We start from the raw sequence: 24,530 nt of genomic DNA on the forward strand, positions 1-24,530 counted from the left end.
CGGTCCGGCACAAAGTTTTAATCTGCCAGGAAGTTTCAGTCTATCACTTTTTCAATAAAAATTTTCTGAGTGTTGTATCGCGTCATTCACTACATGACACCGAAAGTGACACACCCAGAAGACATGGTCGGGGTGATCGAAAACTAAGGTTACAAGGCCAATATATATGAAGTTTCGTCTCTTATGGAGATATTCGTAGCGTGTACTAATTGTGATACATAAGGTCGATAATTGTGCAGTGTTTCAGCAACACACCACCTATAGCGCTAGTTGGAGGTAAATATAGATGGCGACACGGTTGGAAAATTGTTCTCGGGAAGAATTCCGTTCACTTATACGATTTTTGTGGCCCGGCTGAAATACACTGGCAGCTGGTAGAAGTATACGGAGAGGCGGTAACGTCTCTTCAGCATGCTGCAGAATTACGTCGAAGGTTTGCGGCTGGTACAGCGGACGTCACAGACAAGTATCCCAGTGGCCGACCCATCACGGCATCGAAACATCTGAACATAGTTGGCGTGGAGGAGCTGATCCAGGACAAAAGGAGGATCACGTTACGGCAAATGACGGCAAATGTTCGGAAGCTTGCGAAACACTGTTCACAATATTCTGCAGTATCGTAAAGTTTGTTCCTGTGGGTTCCACGAAATCCGTCCAAACAACACAAGAAGAAGAGCATGCGGGCAAGTCTGCAACTTTTTCAACCGTTATCCATAGAAGAGAACATTGGCTGCCGCATTGTTATGGGTGATTTAATGTGGTTTCAGCATCACACCCTCAGCAGTAAGCGGTCATCGACGGAGCAGAGAGACCCATACTTTCCAAAGACGAAGATGTTTAATGTGATGCCATCTGCTGGGAAGGAGATTAGCACCATGTTTCGGAGAGAGCGGTTGTTATACTCGTGGAGTGTTTGGCAAGATGGAAGACAATGACCGCTGACCGTTACTGGGAGATCTTGACACGACTTGCGCGAAGCGATCAGATGGAAACGGCCACGAGTCCTTCCTTTACTGCAACGCGCGACTCAGCCAAGAGGATAGCGAAGCTGTTGGAGCAGTTTTGCCTGAATATAATCGAAACCTTCCCTACTACCTGGATCCCACTCCAAGGGATATTAACCAGTTTTTTCACTTGTAGGTGCACCTAGCAGGCCGACGATTCATTAGAGACGAGGAGATGAAACACTTCGCGACTTGGTGGCTGAACATGCAAGAACAGGATTTTTGACATGAGAATATACTCAGACTCATCCCAAGAAGCAACAAGTGCCTAAACCGATATGGAGACCATGTCGTAAAACAACCAAATGTATGCACTATCAGTTGGCTGTATTTGTTGAATGAAGCAATAGGAACATGTTTCACTAAAGGCTGTGAAACCTTTGTTTCTGATAACCTTCCCAATGATTACAGACATGATTTTCTGTGAAGGATGCAGTAGCCAACGGAGGGTATTAATGTTGTTATCAGCCCTAGTGGACTGTATAAGCGGTGTGAACAGCAACAGATGTTGAGTGATCATTGTTAAGGACGTGGAGATGCCTTGTATTCGTCTAAGACAGCGCTATCAACACGTGACAGTGTCTGAAAGGAGCTTCATTATGGGTCTCATTTGACCGGCTCGACAATTGGTGCAATATCCACATCTGTTGGGCATTCAGATGTGACAATGGCCCTATGTGGCCGAAGGTATGGGAACGCCGGGCAAGCATACAAAGTTCCGGTCGACCACATCTGACCACCGCAACGAAGAACAGCCGTATTGTGCAACGAGCGCATCGTAACCGCGTAACATCTGGGCCTGCTATCCTACAACAAGTAAAGGACTTACTGAAACATTATGTGTTATCCCACACGATTTTTTGGATAGCAGCAATAGCCAGACTACAGAATTACCGGCCACAACACAAACTGCTGAGTTTGGACAGGTGCCGTCACCGAGAAGCATGGATTGCTGCCGAATAGCGCCGCATTGTGTTCAGCAATGTATCGCCATTCTTCGCTATCCTGCCTGACCATCGTTCGCGAGTACAACGGCGGCCTCTTGAGAGATGCCATTGTCCCAGTGTTTGGGAAAAGCGGAGTGTGGTTCCTCCTGGAATCATGTTGTGTGGGTGCCATGGGATATGATGACTGTAGTTCACGGCTGGTCGTGCCTGATGGTACTTGACGGTACTGCGGTACGTCGCGCACATCCTGCATCTTCATATGTTATCTCTCATGCGACGGTATCATGGTGCCATTTTTCTACTTTAGAGCGCGCTGCCGGCTGGAGTGGCCGAGCGGTTGTAGGCGCTACCGTCTGGAACCGCGCGACCGCTACGGTCGCAGGTTCGAATCCTGCCTCGGAAATGGATGTGTGTGATGTCCTTAGGTTAGTTAGCTTTAAGTAGTTGTAAGTTCTAGGGGCCTGATGACCTCAGAAGTTAAGTCCCATAGTGCTCAGAGCCATTTGAACCATTATTTTAGAGCGCGCTCTCACATGTGGCACTTGACTCTAAGATCTGTTTACGTGATGCTGAGGAAGGTCTGTGGGCAGCCAGATGCCCAGATTTGTCCCCGACAGAACGTTTGTGCGACCAGCTCGGACGCCAGCTTTATCCCAGTGTCAGTATCCAGATTATGAAGTACCAGTTACAAAATTTGTTCATCGGCATGTCTCAAGGGGGGACATAATGACTTCTTAAACTCCTTCCCAACAGAATCAGTGCTTGCATCGAGACCAGAGAGAGTACGTCAGTCTTATAAGTGGGCTCATGTGGCCAATTTCTTAGCAAATTCGACTGTCTCATCCCGTGAAATTTCGTTTTCTGCTTCCCTTTTGGGTGCTTCAGGTTTATTTTGGACTGTGTATGTGACAAATTACCGACATTTCGGCTGCTATTGCACGCTGCGATGTGGATGGATTTTGTGGTTGTGTATGATGTTTCATATATATTTTCTGAAAACGCCTGGTCGTCCTCGCAAAGTATGACCTGGATGGTTGACAGGATCAGTGCAAAAGGATTCAGACGTTTTGCTTTGAATATTTGACATTTGTTCCCATCGGCGAATCCTTGCCGCTTACGTGATGACTAATGCCACCTGAGATCTGCGGGCTCCCCCAAAATGGCTCTAAGCACTATTGGACTAAACGTCTGAGGTCATCAGTCCCCTAGACCTAAGGACATCCATCACACACATCCATGCCCGACGCAGGATTCGAACCTGCGACAGTAGCAGCAGCGCAGTTCCGGACTAAAGCGCCTAGAACCGTTTGGCCACAGCGGCCGGCCTGGCGCCCCCAGTTGCCTCCAGTGTGGGGTATTCACGGCGAGCGATGGGTGACAACCGGCAGCAGGTTGGGCCACCCACTAGCAAGAATTGGCAGCCAAGATGATTTTAGGCTGTAGCCCTGTTCGCAGTTTATGGTAGACTGTTTCAATAATTTTTCGCTTCGCTAAAACACGGGCTCTTTTAACCTGCATGAAGCCACCGAAGTACATGAATAACTAACTGCAGGAAGGAAACAAGTCCAAAATTTTCAGAATTCGTGATATTGTAACAAAGAAGCTCAGTTCGGTAGCCGCTTCATTTACTGCAGCTTGTTCCACAATCAGTAAAGAGCCTCTGGCAAGAGCTTTGTTTGACTGCTTACTTCGTGCCCGATGGTAGAGATTTTGGTATCTCAGGTGCAAAGTCAGAAAAAAGGAACGATATTACATTTTTTATGTGGTGGTGGAAGTCAAATTCGATTCTTCGAAGCAGAAAGACAGATTTAATGTTGTTCTCATGACAAAAAAGTCGCCTTACTAATGATTTTACGGAAAAGGCGTTCCACAGCAACAAAGATGGCTTGTTGCTCTATCAAAGTATCATGAATTTTGTTTAAGCAAAAATACACCACAGGGAGCTCAATGTAAGATAAACATCAACGGTCTGTGAGCTTGTAGTGCAACTACCCAAGGAGCTTTCCTGCAAATCCAAACCATCCATAAAATTGTTAGAGGTGGATGATATTAAAAAACGTTTAACTTTCCTTCCTGAGGAAAAGATGAAATTTTGGAATGAAATATTGACATATCCGAGCACAAGGAGAGAAATAAAGGAATAGAGAGAGACAGAGACAGACAGACAGACAAACAGGGACAGAGAGAGAGAAATAGGGAGTGGGATGAAACTGAAGAGAATGTTTAAGTCCATAACCTTATTCTGGTGTAATGGTGCTTAAAATGTATTTGCTTTCAGAAAATTATGTCAAATAATAATATAAAAATATGTGAAATAAATTTTTATCTGCCGGGTGTGACCCATCGCTCGCCGTGAACACCCCACACTGGACGCAACGGGGGCGCCACGCCGGCCGGTGTGGCCATGCGGTTCTAGGCGCTTCAGTCCGGAACTGCGCTGCTGCTACTCTCGCAGGTTCGAATCCTGCCTCGGGCATGGATGTGTGTGATGGTTGTCCTTAGGTTAGTATAAAAGACTTTTAATTTATATTCTCCACTGTGTACAGCAAAAGCGGAAAATGTCTAATTGAAAAAAGAGGTTTTTGACCTACCATTAATACGAAATTGGACATTAATTACATAATCTAAAGCACCGTACAACCATGTATTTTTAGGAAAAAAATGATTAATTTTGCTTTACAGGTTTTGTGTGAAGCAAACTATTTTCTCTACTATAAAACTTGTAAAAGTGGATTTGTTCCCTTTCTTCAGTTAGCTGTTCGTACGTTCTGTGGATAAGATTCAAACGTCACGGATATACGAGCTTAGCTATGTTTCAAAAGTCTTGTGTACGAGACAGCTTCCGAAGCCGAAGCGGGACTTCATGTTAAATTTCTCGCTACCTTACGTATCGTGTTTGATGGGTTGAATTCATTGGATAACATTGTCCCGCTCGTGTAGAAGTTGCGGAATTCCACTTCAAACAACTGTAGCACCTTGCGTAAGTCGTACAGGAAACGAATTATTTCATAATTGTTTCTACTTAGACCTTTCTAACTGACTGCAGACAAAAGACAGATTAGGTATTTTCTCATTTTGCTTATAACTTCTGAATCAGTTCTTTCCGAACCAGAGTTCCCTATCTCAGAGTGATACGACGACTAAGCCGCTCGTCTGTGGAACGTATCACACAAACGCTCCATAAATGGACGCTAATCTCAGTTATTTCTCCTTCAGTGCTCGAGCTAAATTTATGAAAGGTAAATCACCTTCTAAGTCTTGTGCTACTTGTTTTAAACGTAACATTTCACATGATGCACGATTTCAGTCTCAGCGTTGTACAGTACATGAATAGGGGTTAGAGACTGGTTCGATAACATTCTCAACTGTAACAACCGTACAAAAGCTATTCAGTCTCTCAAAGCAGCCACTAACTTGTAAAGGGACTAGAAAGACATTGAAGCACGTACCATAAGAGTGTCTTCACATAACTGCTTTTTTGCAAGAATACTATTGCTCGTCAAAATACATTTCAGTGATCAACCCGCTCACGGTTTTCTGGTCATTGCCGACGGTGGATGCTGATAAGCAGAACGTAGCTGCGCAAAACACTGTTCCGTCACCACGCAACGTCCCCGGGCAACATTTCGCATTCCTATGCTTGCAGAAGTTTACGCGCCAGTATTGTGTACTTAAGGAGTCACGTCAGGCAGGTGCTGATGCATACGTAACGGCCCCCAGTTTATGGCTCGATCCCATGCTTAATTCAGCCTCAAAACTAGCACCAACCGCCACCGCCCACGGCTATCGACAACCGCACATGAATATCTTAGATCCCAACCTGTGTTGCCGTCTCAGTCCTGTCTGTGCAACGCTTGGTCGTAAATAAACAATTATGCTGATGTACGTGTCTAGCCGTGCATACGATACACATGCTGGAACTGTCACACTGTTCTCCCTATGCCTGTAACAATCGTTTTTACGCGTATAACTTTTCCATTTCCTCTCTCTGAAATGGTGGAGATTTTTTGCTTTGAGTTTCCAATGGTAACTGCTTGTACCCATCTTCGTACGTGAACCGATCTGTAAATGTTGCATTCGCTGGCGTTTACGAAGTTCCGATATACTGTAACCTTAGTATAATGACTGAGCACTATTTTTTTATACTTATTAAACCTGTTCTTAATGGATTCTACAGGCCATCCCTTATATCCGGCCGGCCGAAGTGGCCGTGCGGTTCTAGGCGCTGCAGTCTGGAACCGCGAGACCGCTACGGTCGCAGGTTCGAATCCTGCCTCGGGCATGGATGTGTGTGATGTCCATAGGTTAGTTAGGTTTAACTAGTTCAAAGTTCTAGGGGACTAATGACCTCAGAAGTTGAGTCCCATAGTGCTCAGAGCCATTTGAACCAGCCTTATATCCGACCAGGGTATTACACACACACCAACTCACCAAAAGTATCTGGACAGGTATTAGTGGATACTAACACGGGGTGTGTCCTATCTCCACCTTTACTGACCCCTTGATCCCCGCTGGAGACATTAACAATGAGGTGCCTCAATGTGGTAGCCCATTATTCCTCAAGAGACGAAACAACACAAGGTACTGATGTTGCACGAAGGGATCTGGAGCAAAGTTGACATTCTAACACATCCGAAAGGTGTTCCACTCGGGACCTTGCACAGGCCACTTCATTTCAGGAATTTTATTGTCCACAAACCATTGCCTCAGAAATCCTGTTTTATGAGAGGTTAGGTTAGGTTAGTGGTGTTTAACGTCCCGTCGACAACGACGTCATTAGAGACGGAGCGCAAGCCCGGGTTAGGGAAGGATGGGGAAGGAAATCGGCCGTGCCCTTTCAAAGGAACCATCGCGGCATTTGCCTGAAACGATTTAGGGAAATCACGGAAAACCTAAATCAGGATGGCCGGAGACGGGATTGAACCGTCGTCCTCCCGAATGCGAGTCCAGTGTGTTTTATGAGAGGATGCATTCTTACGCTGATATAATCATCGCCTCCGAATGTTCCTCTGCTGTACGCAGTACAAATAGCTCTAAAATTGTTTATAACATTCCGCTCTTAACATTTTCTTTATCACAGAGAACCAGGATGTAACCACGAAAACACACCGATAGCGCAGCACTACCTACCCCATACTTCACAGCTGGCACTACAAGTGATGATAGGTAACGATGTGCAGGCCAAACACTAGATTTACACGGAATATAACTTGCATCATCACTGCAAATCGCTCGTTACCAGTCATCCACTTTTAAGCAGTGTCACTCTGTGCACAGCCTCGAGAGTCGCTTAACAATGAATACAGAAATAATAATAATAATAACAGTGATAACAGGAGATACAAAATGCGGTTATCATTCGTTCGAACTGGCCAGAATTTTCTTCAAAGCCATTGCGTACAGCTCTGGCCCAGTGAGATGGCTCGTTGTCGTCTATAAAAATTCCATTGTGGTTTGGGATCTTTAAGTCCATGAATGGATGCATATGATCTCCGAGTAGCTGAACTTAACTGTTTCCAGTCAATGATCGATGCACTTGGACCAGGGGCGCAGTCCATTCCACGTAAACACAGCTCACACTGTTGTGAAGTCACCCAAACTTGCACAGAGGCTTGTTGCCAACTTTGGTCCATGGCTTCGTGGGATTTGCACCACACTCGAACTTTACAATCACCTCTTAGCCGTTGAAATCGGGACCCAGCTTACTAGGCCACGGTTTTCCAACCATCTACGGCCTAAATGAAATAGCCACAAGGCCAGAGCCCTATTCTGTATCTTTCCGCCATTTTGCCGATCGATTCGGTACGTGAGCGCACCGAATGGTCTTGTTTTCGAAGGATAGCCCCAACATTGTTCTGAATTCATTTCGGAGGCGATGCCAAATGGTACTAGCGAACCGAAAAGCTGTTGCCAGTTCCCACTCCTACCAATCAAAAGCAATCTGCCTCAGATTCGCGCATGCGCACTGCATTGCCACAGTGTCACGAATCCGAAGCGGCTAGCATACGACACAGGCACGCTATTCTTCACAGTACCTAAAAGTGTGGTCAGAGTTGGTAATACTGTTCGCCGGCCGGAGTGGCCGTGCGGTTCTAGGCGCTACAGTCTGGAACCGAGCAACCGCTACGGTCGCAGGTTCGAATCCTGCCTCGGGCATGGATGTGTGTGATGTCCTTAGGTTAGTTAGGTTTAATTAGTTCTAAGTTCTAGGCGACTGATAACCTCAGAAGTTAAGTCACATAGTGCTCAGAGCCATTTGAACCATTTGTAATACCGTTCAAATTTCGCGATCACATGCTTCTGTGAATGCATGATAACGATAAAATATTGACTGTGTTCTGGAAACACTCATAAATGTCACATTATGTAATTTTATTCTCATTTACATCGGCGTCTTGTTTTGGAATTTACGTTTCAGAATATGAGTCAGGTTCAAATGGCTCTGAGCACTGTGGGACTTAACAGCTGTGGTCATCAGTCCCCTAGAACTTAGAACTACTTGAACCTAAGTTACCTAAGGACATCACACACATCCATGCCCGAGGCAGGATTCGAACCTGCGACCGTTGCGGTCACATATGAGTTAGGACTGGAATGTAGTACCACTTTCTGCATCTATAGTAACACTGAAAAATTCGTCATTTTTTCTGTTTTCCGTCGTTCCTTAGTTGCTTCAAAATTCATGGAGGTACGTTCTGTCTATGCAACTAATTGAAGGCAGTTTGTTATACGAGTTTCGCTTCTTTTATTCGTGAAGATGCTTGACAAATTAAAGAAGCTAAACATGTATGGCAATAAACAAACTGCCTTCAGTTAGTTGCATAGATGGGACACACTTCCACAAATCCTAAAAATTGTATAAGAGAGTGCAAAAGAATAAGAACATGCACATAATGTGGTTGTACCTCGCTCCTAGAGATCCAAATGATGAAACAGCCTACTTCCCTATTTGGTTCATAAAAACAAAATTAAAAAAAAAAAAAAATAAAACATCTTCTCCAGAGCGTGTGGCGAGTGCAGCTATGTAAATTCGTTGTACGAGGGTAATCCCAAAAGTATGGTGTCCTATTTATTTTATAAGTACAGAACGCTGTTTGTGTGGCATTTGGTCACACTGTTATGAAGACTGCTTGACGCGCTGTGTGTAAACATGCGCTCGCCGCGCTGAGGCACTCAGTCTTGGCTTGGCAGCAGTTGAGAATGGAGCTCGCGTCCGATGTTACCGCCAAGTGTGAATTGCGCGCAGTTACTCGGATTTTGGAGGCAAAGGGCACTGCGCCGATTGAAATCCATCTCCAATTCACGGAAGTGTATGGTAAGTTGTGCATGGATGTCAAAAACGTTCGTACGTGGTGTACAAAGTTTGCAGCTGGTCGGACCGAAATTAACGACGAACAAAGGAGCGGGAGACCGTCACTTTCTAGATCTACATTTATACTCCGCAAGCCACCCAACGGTGTGTGGCGGAGGGCACTTTACGTGCCACTGTCATTACCTCCCTTTTCTGTTCCAGTCGCGTATGGTTCGCGGGAAGAACGACTGTCTGAAAGCCTCCTTGCGCGCTCGAATCTCTCTAATTTTACATTCGTGATCTCCTCGGGAGGTATAAGTAGGTGGAAGCAATATATTCGATACCTCTTCCAGAAACGCACCCTCTCGAAACCTGGCGAGCAAGCTACACCGCGATGCAGAGCGCCTCTCTTGCAGAGTCTGCCACTTGAGTTTGCTAAACATCTCCGTAACGCTATCACGCTTACCAAATAACCCTGTGACGAAACGCGCCGCTCTTCTTTGTATCGTCTCTAACTCCTCCGTCAACCCGATCTGGTACGGTTCCCACACTGTTGAGCAATACTCCAGTATAGGTCGATGAGTGTTTTGTAAGTCACCTCCTTTGTTGATGGACTACATTTTCTAAGGACTCTCCCAATGAATCTAAACCTGGTACCCGCCTTTCCAACAATTAATTTTATATTATCATTCCACTTCAAATCGTTCCGCATTCTGAGGAGACAGTGTTGAAGGTTCAGCAAAGCAAGCGTGAAGATCGGCGGATCTCCCTGGATGATCTCTCCACTTTGGTTCCTGGGGTTTCCCGTAGCACCACTCACAGAGTTTTAACGGAAACATTGAACTATCGGAAGGTGTGCGCAAGATGGGTGCCACGCATGCTGACTGAGAATCACATGCGGCAGCGAGTTGATGCTTCCCGCGCATTTCTTCACCGCCTTGCAGCCGAACAGTACAAGTTTCTGGACTAGATTGTCACGAGTGGTGAAACCTGGGCATACCACTTTACACTTGAGACCAAGCAACAATCACGCCAGTGGCCGCATCCTTCTTCGCCAAAGCCGCGGTAATTCTAACAAACACAGTCTACCGGTAAAGTCATGACAACCGTTTTTTGGGATCGGAAAGGGTTATTGTTGGTCGACTTTATGCCCCCTGGGACCACAATTAACGCTGAACGGTCGTGTGAGACTATGAAAAAACTCTAATGGGAAATTCAGAAGCGAAGGGTAATGTTCAGCAAGGGCGTACACTTTCTCCATGACAACGGTCGTCCACACTTCGCTCGGCAAACCGTTGCTCTCCTGCAACAGTTTCAGTGGAACATAATCACCCACCCACCATATAGTCCTGACTTGGAGCCCAGTGACTATCACCTGTTCCCTAGGTTAAAAGAACGTTTGGCCGGAAAACGATTCAGCTCCGACGACAAGGTGAGAGAAGAGGTTAATAAATTTCTGAACAGCATGGCGGCGAACTGGAATGACATGAGCACAGAAAAACTGCCACAGCGTCTAGAAAAATGCATCGACAGAAATGGTGATTATGTCGAGAAATAGCTAAATATTCCAGATGTAAACTGATGTAAACCATTGTAGAATGGCTCTGAGTACTATGGGACTTAACTTCTAAGGTCATCAGTCCCCCCATTGTAGAAATAAGCAGGTCTATGTACTTATAAAAATTAGGAGACCTTACTTTTGGGATTACCCTCGTAGTTTATAACATGCATCTGATGGATCAAAACGTTTCATATATTTGTGGTACAGTCTAAAAATGTTGTGGCAGAAATCTTTCATCTATGTATACTGTTGTTAAGGACCAGATCGAGAGTAAATTCCTGTGACAAGGTAAAGACGATTTCTGCTAGTTTCATTTGCAGTAATTTAAGATGTGCTCTTAGATTCCTTTCTGACCACAGTCGGAAATCGCTAAGTATTCAGAAAAAAATGATAAATTATTTCTTACAAGAAAAAATATGTCACTGTCAGCTGTTTCACACACAGCAATTTCAACTTTCATTTCTTAATCAAATGGAAGTCACGAAATCGAAGATGCTGATTACTGAGAAAGCGTGCTCTTGCGTGTAAATAACAACGAATATGTCAGACAAATGCTTAACTTTGACGATTAATGAAGTCTCAGAATGTATTACAAACACAAAGAGGAAAAAGAAATACTTTGCTACTCAGCGGCATGCAAACGCACATCCTTTGACATGGCAACTCGTTGCCTTATTGACTGTACTACCACAACCATCTAGCTTGCAACGCTTTAATTAACTTCGTTACCGAATGATGCGGGAGTAAGCCGTAAATGCATGAAATTTTGGGAGGTTACCTCTATCAGGCTTCACAAAATTCGTTTGCATTGTTACTCACAAGTCTAAACGCGTTCGATAGTTAATAAGTAAACCATCTGCGGAAGAAAGTACACGTAGTCAGTAGTAATTTCAGCTGACACTAATGTGATACACGTAAGCAGAGCTGACCTTTTGAAATTTAATGATATTTTTAAAAAATACTTAAAAATAACAGGTATTTTCTGAGAATATTGACCCAGACTGTTTTTTTATAAAGGAAAATAGTCTATTATGAACTAACTTTCCACCTGGACACATCTTGGTGATTCTTCAGTAACACAATCACTAAATCCGACGCTAAAACCGTTCAATATGTTTGAACTAACAGATGCTACGTGCAAACAAATCACACCGAACCGACCAAGAGGGCCATACCGAAATCCATAACCTCTTGGTATAGTTGTCGAAAAATCGGCAGGAGGACCAACTGGTAACAGGTCTCAGAATAGTAACTTCGGATAAAGTACAGAATATGACATCACTACCGAGGCTAACCTACTGCACTGATCGGTATGAACTATACAGAATAGGGCCCCAGGAAAGCCGATGCAGTCGATGTCGTGCTGTTAGCCAAGACAATCGCGTCGGTCGTCTGCTGGCATTGACGCCAAATTTCGCCGCACTGTCCTAACGGAAACGTTCGTCGTACGTCCCTCCGCATTGTTACGTGTCTGTTAGCAGTGACAACTATGAAAATACCGCTGCTCTCGGTCGTTAAGTGAATGCTGTCGGGCACTCCGTTGTCCATGGTGAGAGGTAATGCCCGAAATTCTGTATTTTCGTCATACTCCCGACACTGTGGTTCTCGGAATATTGAATTTCTCAATGTTTTATGAAATGAAATTCGCATGCGTCTAGTTCCAACTACCACCCCGCATTCCAAGTCTTGCGGTCATAATCATGTCGGAATTCTTCTCACATGCATCACCTGTGTACAAATAACAGCCCCGCCAACGCACTGCCCTTTTTTTTACCTTGTGTACGCGATAGTAGAGCCGTTTGTATACGTGCCTGTAGCTGTCTCATGTCTTTTGTCACCTCAGCGTATGTAGCACAGAGGCTAGCAACTTGTCTCACTTCAGTCCTAACAGCACAAACTATTCCCGACTATAAGTTTAGTAATGCACAACGGCGCGAGGACTGCGAGCTTTTAATAATACATTGATTTTCTGATCTTGTTTAACTTTAAAACTGCTGTCGGAATCCTTATAGTCTTCGATGATGTCTCTACTGTTATGGAACGAAACTGTTAGGGGAGAAGACATGCCTTGTATCATGGCTTAATGCCCGTAAAACTAATAGGTTTGTGCATAATTTCGTAGCATTGTTGTTTTCCATTTTCGTATTCCGGTTGCTATACGTTTGTCTATGGATTGTCATTTTTTATTCGTAGTATTGCTGTTTGAGTTTACATATTGAAATATTGTCGTTTGGAGATAGTGAGTGGAGGTTTGGACTCTAGAAAATGGATTGATAAGTGGAGAAATCAGAACATTTTCGTCATATTCTTCCGCTAGGTTCAATGGAAGGGTGACACGGCAGCGGAGGTAGCCGGAAACATTTGTGCCGTGTATGCGGAAAAGGCCATTGGGCAGAGCACGGCAAGAAAACGATTTTCTCGTTTTATGAAGGATCGTTTTGACATTAGTGACTATCATTCAGGAAGATTTTAGGGGTTTGTTGAAGATTGTTTATATGCATTGATTTCCAATGGTCCACGTCACTGTACTTGAGAACTGGCAGATGTGATCAACTGTGATCATTCGGCCATTGTGTACCATTTGCGTGCAATGGGGAAGTTTCATAAATCGGGTGTATGGGTACCGCAAGCTCTAACCCAAAGTCACAAAAATTATTGGGTGGGAATGTTTACATCTCAGCTTTCTTGTCACTAATTGGCTCATGAACAACACCGAAAATTCATATCCTGTTACTGGGGAGGAGAAATTGTGTTTATATGCTGACATAAGGAAAGGAAAGTAATGGTTGAGCCCAGACAAAGCCGCAACTCCCCTCACAAAGACCTGCGCGCATCCACAAAAGATAATGTTATGCACCTGTGGGCCAGAGAAGGTGTGGTGTGGTGCGAGTTGCTTCTCTGAGGTGTAAGTCACTGCTGACGTTTATTGTCAGCAGCTGAGACGTCTTGCAGACGCAGTCCAAGAGGAACGACCAGGAAGACTGCGTGAAGTGATTCTACTCCACGACAACGCCCGCCCGCATTCCGCTAGACTGACAAAAAACACGATATAGGAGCAGTGTTGGGAAGTCATTCCGCACCCACCCTTTTCCCCTGATCTTGGGCCCTCAGATTTTCTCCTTTTTCGCTTTGTATCGAACAGCTTTCAAGGAACTTCCTTTCCGGATGAATGTGCGGTCCGAACGTGGCTCGACGAGTTCTCCGCCTCAAAACCACTTGATTTCTACAGCTACAGAATCTAGAAATTACTGCTGTAAATAGTGATGGAGAATATATTATTGATGACTAAAGCCCATGTTATGTGTAACTGTTATGTTTGTTAAAATTATAGAAAAACTCCATGAACGTATACACCAACCTAACTAATTTACTGAAATGAATATTTCGTCGTTCTTGTATGTGTAAAGTGGTCAGTTACTTTAGAAAAATCAGTATTTCTCTGTCCTTTTTATATGTATAAATTTACGCTCATACAGCCTGATCTTTGATCTGCTATCCACTGTAAACAGCGTAGCAGGTGGTACTTTTTACTGAATCGTACGTTAAAGTCTATTCCCGCCCCGTTCGCGAATGGAACGAGTTAAGATTGTGTGCCTGAGCACGTGCTGGTGGTAGCGAACCTCCACCGGGCGACGTGTCGGAGTGGTTAGGGCACTCTGCTCGCATTCTGGAGGGAAACAGTTATAATGTTCATCCAATGTAGGCTTTCACGGCCGGCGTCTTCATCAGTAAACACTTCCGGGCTAAATTGCCGTGGTCGATCTGTAGAACTTCTTCTTCCCGACGTTTCGTTCTCAACTACGGAGAACGAAACGTCAGGGAGAAGAAGTTCTACAGATCGACCACGGCAATTTAGCCCGGAAGTGTTTACTGATGAGTTATAATGTTCGACCGGCCATCCTGATTTAGATTTTCCCTAACTGCCCTAAATCGATTCAGCCGAATGCTGGGATGGTTCCTTAGAGGGCTACGGTAGATTTCTTCCCCCCCCCCCTCCCCCCCCCCCCATACTTCCTTAATCAGTGATCCGTCTGTGAGGACATAGATGCCGACGAGAAGTTAAACTGAAGTCTTCTTTCCTTTTGTGCGAGCGTAATTTCAGCAGCTCGTTCTCTGCGGGACAGTTACTTAGGGATCTGAGCATTCTTGGTTTCTGCGTTAAAATAGATGTGTGGAAATTACCTTAGCATGACGTGTCATTGCCAAGTAACATAGATCGATGGAAACTGGACAAGGCATTGAAAGGCCTGCTACCGTAGCTGCAAGGCATCTCTTCTGCTGAAGCTACGTTTTAGTTCCATATTGCCCAGTTTTACCGTTTTGTATCGGGTTTGCAAATATCATGTAGCATTCAGTGAGTAAAGTGATACTGCAGAACGCACATAGTAGGGAGTAATAGCTCAGTTCCCACACTGACTGAATGACCAGGTGTGCCATATGACTTTGCCACTGAACTGTGGTGTGGAGTACTCTATTTCGGCCGTGCGGTTAAAGGCGCTGCAGTCTGGAAACGCAAGACCGCTACGGTCGCAGGTTCGAATCCTGCCACGGGCATGATTGTTTGTGATGTCCTTAGGTTAGTTAGGTTTAACTAGTTCTAAGTTCTAGGGGACTAATGACCTCAGCAGTTGAGTCCCATAGTGCTCAGAGCCATTTGAACCATTTTTTACTCTATTTATACACGAGAGCGCCAGTTACGTCAGCAGCGAGGTACGAGAGGTGTTTGAAAAGGATGTGCAAAGTCCAAGAGATGGCACCACCGGCGTGTATCTATGTCATGTTTAGTTAGTAGCATCTTTGGAAAGAACGCACACCAAGTTTCAGCCATATAGGTCTATTTCTTTTTGTTTGGCATTCGTGTGAATCAAGGAAGTAGAGTGACTGTAAAAAATTGGAAGAAAAAGAATTTCATGTAGTGATTAAACATTACTTGATGAAAGGCAAAACGCCTCAGGAGATTAAAGACAAGCTTGATAAACATTACGGTGAATCTGCCTCTTCGATTAGAACAGTTTATAAGTGCTTTCAAAATTTTCGAAGTGGCCACATGCGCACGAGTGATGCGGAACGTTCTGGACGCCCTGTGGAGGTTACGACTCCAGAAGTCATTGATAAAATCCAAGATATGGTGATGTATGACAGAACAGGTAAGGTGCGTGAGACTGATAGTGCTGTCAGCACATCGAATAAATAGGTACATAATATGTTGCATAAACATTTGGACATGAGAAAGCTATCCGCAAGATGGGTTCCACGATTGCTCACGCTTGACCAGAAACGGAATCGTGCGAAGTGTTGCATAGATGGTTTGCAGCTGTTCAGGAAGAATCCGCAGGACTTGAAGCATCGTTTGGTCACTGTGGATGAAACATGGATACATTACAATACCAAAGAACAGCCTAAACAATGGGTTACCATGGCAGAATCTGCACCAAAAAAGCGAAGATCATTCTTTTGGCCGGAAAGGTTATGGCGACTGTCTTTTGGAATTTGCAAGGGATAATCCTCATCGAAAAGGGTAAAACTATTACAGGTGTATATTATTCACCTTTACTGGACCGTTTGAAAACTGAGCTGCGAAAAAAACATTGGCAATTGGACCGCAAAAAAGTAATTTTCCATCACGACAATGCACCAGCACACATGTCAGCAGTTGTGGTCGCAAAATTAATGAAAATAGGATTCCAACTCGTTTCACAACCCTTCTATTCTCCAGACTTGGCTCCCTCGGGCTACTATTGGTTCCCGAATTTGAAGATATGGCAGGCGGGACAAAGATTTCATTCAAACTATTTTGCAGACTTCGACAATTCCTACTATTGGGAAGGGATCAACAAGTTAGAACAGCATTGGACGAAGTGTGTAAGTCTAAAAGCAGAGACTGTCGAAAAATAAAAAAGGTTTACCCCAAACATGTAAGTAGTTTTTATTTTTGCACGGACTATTCAAACGCCCCTCGTACGTAGTGAAAGCAGAGTTATTCTAGCGTGAAGCAAGTAATCTTACTTAATAAATATCTGTTACTAAAAGTCACTGTTTCCAGTGCAGATACTGTGGCAGGCCTTCGTAAAACAATATTAAACTGCCAGAAAACGATCAACTTCATAAATACACGAAAAATGTTAAGCTAACGAAAATGTACAATAGCTACGAAACATCACGAGTGTAAGTACGAGACACAGGCAGCGCGCCATAGTCGCTACTCGCTGACAGGATGCCTTCCGATCTAGTTCCATCGTAAGAACATGCTCTCAGGAAATTGTTAGTTTTCATTTAATCATTAGGAAGTGTCACGATATTATCAGTTTGGTGATCAGTGAATAAATACATCATAATGACATCCCTTTTGAAAGTCATTCCGAATGACACTTTACAGAGAACGCGACGGCGCAGGTACTGCTGCTGCCAGGGACACAAACTTCGAGAGCTTCTCGGCAAACATTTAGAAAGAGTCCGACACGACAACTCTTTAAGACAGTCCAAAGACGGTTTTCTTAACGTCCGCAAAAGTCGGATGGAAAACCACCGCCAGTCACATCGTACGCTTCTTATACCATCCTCTACGAGATCACTGGCTTTTAACCAAAGACAACAGTTGCATGATAGTGCCCTGGACGTAACAAAAGGTGGTCAGTAGTTCTTAATAGAGCGCATGAGAACCACGGACAGCAATGCATGCTCTGCAACGTACTGCCATGCTGTCCAAAAGGTTGGTAAGGAGATTTTGTGGTAGCGCATTCCCTCCTTAGGGCAACGGCCTTGCCGCAGTGGATACACCGGTTCCCGTGAGATCACCGAAGTTAAGCGCTGTCGGGCGTGGTCGGCATTTGGATGGGTGACCATTCAGCCGCCATGCGCTGTTGCCATTTCTCGGGGTGCACTCAGCCTCGTGATGCCAACTGAGGAGCTACTCGACCGAATAGTAGCGGCTCCGGTCAAAGAAAGCCATCATGTCGACCGGGAGAGCGGTGTGCTGACCACATGCCCCTCCTATCCGCATCCTCATCTGAGGATGGCACGGCGGTCGGATGGTCCCGATGGGCCACTTGTGGCCTGGAGACGGAGTGCGGAGTGAGTGCATTCCCTCCTTCAGCAGCGCTGTTGAGAAGTGTTGGATGGTCGGTGGTGCATACGGAGGTGCTGCAGTTCGTCTGCCCAAGCCGTCCCACAGGTGCTCCGTGGGATTTTAGTCGGGATATCATGAGAGTCAGTCCATCCACCGAATATCATCACGTCCCCAGAGCTCCTCCGCCCGCGCTGTTCGATGCGGTCGCACACTGTCGTCGATAAAAACGAAGTCAGGGTCGAATTCACATGAGACAGAAGTAAAGTCGTAACAATGTTGATAGGTGAGTGTACCGTGCTCTGAGCACTATGGGACTCAACTGCTGTGGTCATCAGTCCCCTAAAACTTAGAACTACTTAAACCTAACTAACCTATGGACATCACACACATCCATGCCCGAGGCAGGATTCGAACCTGCGACCGTAGCAGCAGCGCGGCTCCGGACTGGAGCGCCTAGAACCGCACGGCCACCGCGAGTGTACCGTGCTCAAAGATTTGGTGGTCAGTACGTCCATGCAAGATTATCCCTTCACACACCATAACACCAAATCTACCAAACCGATGATGTTTGACACTGTCCCTGAGTGCAATACGTGTGTCCACCACTACAGAACCACTACTCAGACTAAATCTGCTCTCATCCGAGAAGAGTACGCGACATCACTCCTCGTCAGTCCAGTCCCTGCGATATTGGTATCATTGCAGATGGTGCCGCCGTCATGTGGGCGCAACAGAACACAGCATACTCGTCTTCGCACAAAGACACCACCTCTGAGTAGCTGCAGCGCCCCTGCCGAGATTGAGACTTTATGACTTGCAGTCCTGTTAAATGGGATTGGAATTTCACCCACTTTTTATCGTGGGTCTCCTCTTTCCTGTTTCTCAGGGTAGCTATCATCTGCTGCTGCAGCTCACCGTGTCGTTTAACTCTACCCCCGCAGGCAGCGGTGTCTGTAGTTCTGAATGCAATCCTGACACGTGAAAAAATGCTCCAAGCAACAACAAACTCCAGGACCCATGATTGTTTCCCGTGTCAAGTGATCCAAATGTTGTCTCTGCGCCGGCCGGAGTGGCCGAGCGGTTCTAGGCGCTACAGTCAGGAACCGCGCGCCCGCTACGGTCGCAGGTTCGAATCCTGCCTCGGGCATGGATGTGTGTGATGTCCTTAGGTTAGTTAGGTTTAAGTAGTTCTAAGTTCTAGGGGACTGATGACCTCAGATAAGTCCTGTAGTGCTCAGAGCCATTTGAACCCTATTTTGTTGTCTCTGCGCCATTGCGCAATGAAGAACACTACCACTGTGCATCTGCAACAGCCGTACTTTTTGTTAGACAATCAGGACGGTTGGGCATTTGTCTGGGAAACTTGACATCGGCTCTGCTAAAAGCTCCACACCAGACTTTTTAAATAAAGTTCTTATGAACATTAGTTATGCCACAAAGAAAAGGAAACCCGCCGATCAGGGCCTGAACACCACTCGATAATCGACCGTCCGGCGTGCCAACATCAGTCATTCATCATCGGATGCGGTATGGATGGGCATGATGACAACAAACCGCTCTTCCGGCAGTTGTTGACGTTTCGACAATGGAGCCGCTACCTCTCAGTTAGGCAGCTTCTCAACTGGCATCAGTAGGCTGAGGGAACTCTGGTCCAGTTCTCCCACCAACGAAAATTCCGTGCCAGTACGGGGAATCGTACTGGGGTTCACCACCTGAGCGTGTATGTTAGAAACTGAAGATAAATGTGATGAGAAAATGTCGTTTAAAATCTTAAGTGCTTCTTCTTCTTCTTTCGATTTCGGCCATCTTTGGACCACGTTCAACAATTCACTTGCCCGGCTTTTTGATCTTTTTTCTCTCTTCCCAATATTTCCTCATCATTTTCGAATGGTTCCTCCTTCGCTCTTCCGACCATTTCCTGTTATTATTCTTTAGTTTCGTTTCTTCTGGAAAACACTTAATTTCGTTCACTATTTGTCTAAACTTTTTCCTGTCCCTGATTGACTCACGGGTGACATTAAAATAGGCCAAATCCTTTTTCACCATCTGTATCCATTTATTGTTGGTTTTTTCGTTCCTGTTACTATGTTCAAACACTTTTCTTGTTAGTCTGTTTCCATCCATCCTCGACAGGTGACCATAAAACGTTAGTCTGCGTTTACGCATTGCATCACTCACTTTCTCAATAGTTTTGTATATTTCCTTATTACTCTTTAGCTTGTACTCTTCTCCAATCTTTCTCGGTCCTAATATTTTTCTCAAAATTTTCCTTTCTTTCCTTTCCATGTTTTCTATTTCCCCCTTTTTGTTAAGAGTTAGGCACTCCGATGCATACAGGCATTCTGGTCTAATGACAGTTTTATAATGTCTTAATTTAGCTTGAATCGAAATGTTTTTTTTGTTATATATGTCTTTGGTTTTTTGAAAAGCAAATTCCATTTTCCTTGCTCTCGCCTGGTTTGCACTCTTGTCTAAACCATTCACTTGAATTATTTCACCTAAATACTTAAATTTTTCTACTCTCTTAATATTGCCGAATTTAGTAATAAGATTTTTCTTGTTATTTCTATGATTAGACATATACACGGTTTTTTCAAATGAAATCTGCAGTCCAGCTCTGGCCGAAACTTCTTGTAGTTTCTCCAAGTAATTCTGAGCTATTTCTTCGTTTTCTGTAATTATTGCCAGATCGTCTGCAAAAGCTAAACAGTCCACTTCTATTTTTTCTTTTTTTGTTCCAATTCTGATGTCATTCTTGGTGCCTTTGAGTTCTTCTTTCCATATTCTCAATATCTTTTCCAGTACGCAGTTGAAGAGGATTGGGGATAAACCATCACCTTGTCTAACACCTGTTTTAATTTCGAACTTCCTTGAAATTTCACCCATAAATTTAACTTTGGCCTTACTGTTTGTTAGCGTCTGTTTGATAATTTGAATTGTTTTCTTATCGACCCCAAATTCTTCCAATACTTTCAGTAATGTTTCTCTATCTACCGAGTCGTATGCTTTTTTGAAATCTACAAATACTATTGCAAATCTCTGGCCTCTTGAGATTCTGTAACGAATTAGTGTTTTCAGGTTAAATATTTGTTCAACACAGGATCTACCTTGTCTAAAACCTGCTTGATATTCACCTATTTTTTTATCCAGAACTGGCTCCACGATTTGAAGTAATTTCCTTGACAAAATTTTGTATCCTACTGGTAGTAGCGAGATCCCTCTATAATTATTAACATTCATCTTATCCCCCTTTTTGTGTAGTGGGTGTATCAGGGCACACTGCCAGTCTTCAGGAATTCTTTCTTCGTCCCAGATCTTCTTAAACATATGTTCCAAAACTTGTGGGAGGTTGGTATCCATTATTTTTAGGATTTCTGATACTATGGAGTCTTCACCTGGGGCTTTATTGTTTTTTAGACTGTGTATTATGTGTTTTATTTCTTCAGCGTCTGGAGGTTTTGACTCGGTATTAGTATTTCGGTGGTTTTCAAAACTCATTTTATCTTTGGGGGGTTCACAATTTAGTAGATTCTCGAAATATTTTGCTAATATTTCACAATTAGTCTTGTTTGTCAAACCTAGCTTGTTCTCTTCATCTTTAAAACATAAATTTGGGGATTGGTATTTGGTTAGCTGTTTTCTAAAAGTTTTGTAGAAATCTCTAGAATTATTTCTTTTAAAGTCTTCCTCAATCTGTTCTAGGTTATCCTGAAATTGTCTTCTTTTTTTATTACGGATAAGCTTAGCTGTTTCTCTTCTCTGGATTTTAAAATTGTCAAGATCTTGAGGATCTTTTGTGGAGTTCCATTTCTGCCACAATTTCTGTCTCTTCTCCAGGTTCTCATCACATTCATTGTCCCACCATGGATGTCTTCTTACTCTTTTCACGAGACAATTTTCTTTTGCTATTTCAACTATTTCGTTTTTGATCTCCTCCCATCCCGCTTCCTTATTTATTGTGGATATGCCATCGCTATCTTTGTGCAATGCTCTTTGAAACCGTTGTTTAATTTCTTCATTTTTTAAAGTTTCTGTGTTATATTTTGGAATTTTGTAAAAGGTTTTCTTCTCTTTTCGAAATGGGAGTGGTCTGAATTTAATCGTAGTCAAATAGTGGTCTGAATCAACATCAAGGCTTTTCAGCACTTTAGTGTTTTGAATTTCTTCTTGACAATGAAGTGAGATAGCCACATGGTCAATTTGGAATTCTCCGAGAAGTGGATTTGGTGATCTCCATGTTTTAGTTTTTCGGCTCAGCTTTTTGAAATGTGTTGTCATTATTTTCAAGTTGAAATGCCTACATACCTCTATAAGCCTTTCTCCATTTTTTGAAGTTCTTTTGTGACCTGGGAAGAGGCCTACTGTTCCATGGTATTTTTTCTCCCTTCCTATTTGTGCGTTAAAATCGCCTACTAACATTTTGATGTTCTTCTTTGAGCACCTATCCAGTTCCATTTCAAGTATCTCCCAAAATTCTTCAACTTTCTCCGGGTTATTTTTGTTGTCCTGGTTTATGGGTGCATGGCAGTTGATTATAGAGTATCCTTTGTTTTTACATTTAATCTCAAGAATGGATAGTCTCTCAGAACTCGAGTAGAAGTTAGTAACTGAATCTAAAATTGAGTGATGTACCAGAAATGCCGTTCCCAGGTATGGCATTTGTTTCATTAAGATTTTACCTGGTTTTCCTTTAAATAAACGATAGTTTTCAAAATCTAAAGCAGTTTCATCTAAAAACCTTGTTTCTTGCAATGCACATATTAAAATTTCTTTCTGGTTCAGCTTTTCAATCAATAATTTCAGTTTTCCTACTTTAATTAGAGAGTTTACATTTAGGGTTGCAAACATAGTTGCTTTCTTAAATTTCAGTGTTGAGGGCTGCATACATGTTGGTTGGGGTCCTCCAAAATCCTTTGACCCCTTTGCATTGTTTCTACGAACAACGGAGGATTTGCCATTCGGTCTACCTCTTGGAGTAGTGTCTATCTTTGACGACGTTTCCATCATGCTTTGCAGTAATTGTTGGATAATAAATTAGGGGATCGGGTTGCCCCGAATCCGACATTAAAACCAAGGTAGTAAGCCCTGGAGTTAGCTCTTCCGCTCTCTCTGCCGTTGGGAAATTGTTCCTCTTCCGCCATTGAGACCGTTGGCTGGGTTTCACCTAGTAACCCTAGGCAGGGGCCCTATGACAGGGTGCTACCATCTGGAGCCGGACGGACCCTGGTTTTTTTACGAGGTTGTTACTCCTCCCCCTCCACACTTCCCCATCCTCTTGTTTTTAGATGGGCCCGGGCTTGGGACCGGCTTGCGGCGGTGTTTAAGTGCTTCATTTATAATATCTTCTACACAAGTGGTAGATATGAAAACAGATTGTATTGCTACGTATTCAAATGTAACATACATCATTCTTCACAACCAAGTATTTAGATGCGAATAAATGTAGTAAAAAATGTTTCTTCAGTCAACGTACGAGCCCTGTCGGCCTCTTCTCCACGAAAAACTCGTCAAAGTGCTTTCCTATTGCTTTAATTCGTTTTTGAGCAATTTACGCCCACAAATTTTCAATGTTTCATTAAGTAAAATTCTTCATGTTGTCTGTCCGCACTGTCAATCTGTATAAGCCGCGCGGAGTGGCCACGCGGTCTTGGGAGCCATGTAGCAGATTGTGCGGCCCCTCTCGCCGGAGGCTCGAGTCCTCCCTCGGGCATGGATGTGTGTGTTGTTCTTCGCATAAGTTAGTTAAAGTAGTGTGTAAGTCTAGGGCTCGATGACCTCAGTGGTTTGCTTCCTCAGGAATTGCCACACATATGAACTTTTTTTTCAATCTGTAAAATTATCCGATGTTTCAGCCACTGGAGGAAATGACCTTCCTCAGCGTATTTTTGCGGTCAGCAAAGGAGAGCCTTCCTAAGGTCGTTTGCGGCAGTAGCCGAAAGTCGGAGAATTTTACATATCAAATTCAAATGGCTCCAAGCACTATGGGACTTACCATCTGAGGTCATCAGTCACATAGCCATAGAACTATATAAACATAACTAATCTAACACATATCCATGCCCGAAGCAGGATTCGAACCCGCCACCGTAGCAGCAGTGCGGTTCCGGACTGAAGCGCCTAGAACCGCTCGGCCACAGTTTTACGCAATGACAATGCGGTCACATGCTCTGAAGAATTTTATTGACTGTGACGAGGGCCGCGGAAGCCTATGTTTACATTTCGTCTACTAGTTTGTCGGACGACGCTTTGACGTTAGCTGTTTCTGACAGCAACCGAGCAGCATGTTGCAGTTATAAAGACACTGGAATCTCATTCGGCGCTGGTGGGCGGGGGGGGGGGGGGGGACGCCGAACAACATTACTGTCCGTCCACCACCACTGAGGTTTTCCGTAACTTCCCCACAAATCGATTGAGGCAAATGTTAGGATGGTTCCTTTGGAAAGGATACGACCGATTTCCTTACCCACCCTCCCCGTACCAGACCTTGCGCTCTGTCTCAATGACCTCGCCGCCGATAGGACGTTAAACCCTAATCTTCCACCTTAATTTCTGGCAGCACTGTTCCTAAGAAACCATCTGCAGCTGCAACATGCACACACTATGACTGCAAGGCCATAGCTGTTGGGTTAATTCTTTCTTTTTGTGCTCTATTGCTATAATT

General features: G+C 44.1%; 1 protein-coding gene and 1 pseudogene across 1 annotated transcript in view; one reads left to right on the forward strand and one right to left on the reverse strand.

Annotated features, from left to right (window-relative positions):
- LOC126204153 (uncharacterized) overlaps positions 1-24,530 on the reverse strand; it is a 231,450-nt gene that overhangs the window by 171,910 nt on the left and 35,010 nt on the right. The gene's annotated exons all lie outside the window — the stretch shown is intronic.
- Positions 17,553-17,669, forward strand: LOC126204659 (5S ribosomal RNA; annotated as a pseudogene).

The sequence above is a fragment of the Schistocerca nitens genome, chromosome 9 (genome assembly GCF_023898315.1).
Source record: "Schistocerca nitens isolate TAMUIC-IGC-003100 chromosome 9, iqSchNite1.1, whole genome shotgun sequence".
Lineage (NCBI taxonomy): Eukaryota > Metazoa > Arthropoda > Insecta > Orthoptera > Acrididae > Schistocerca > Schistocerca nitens.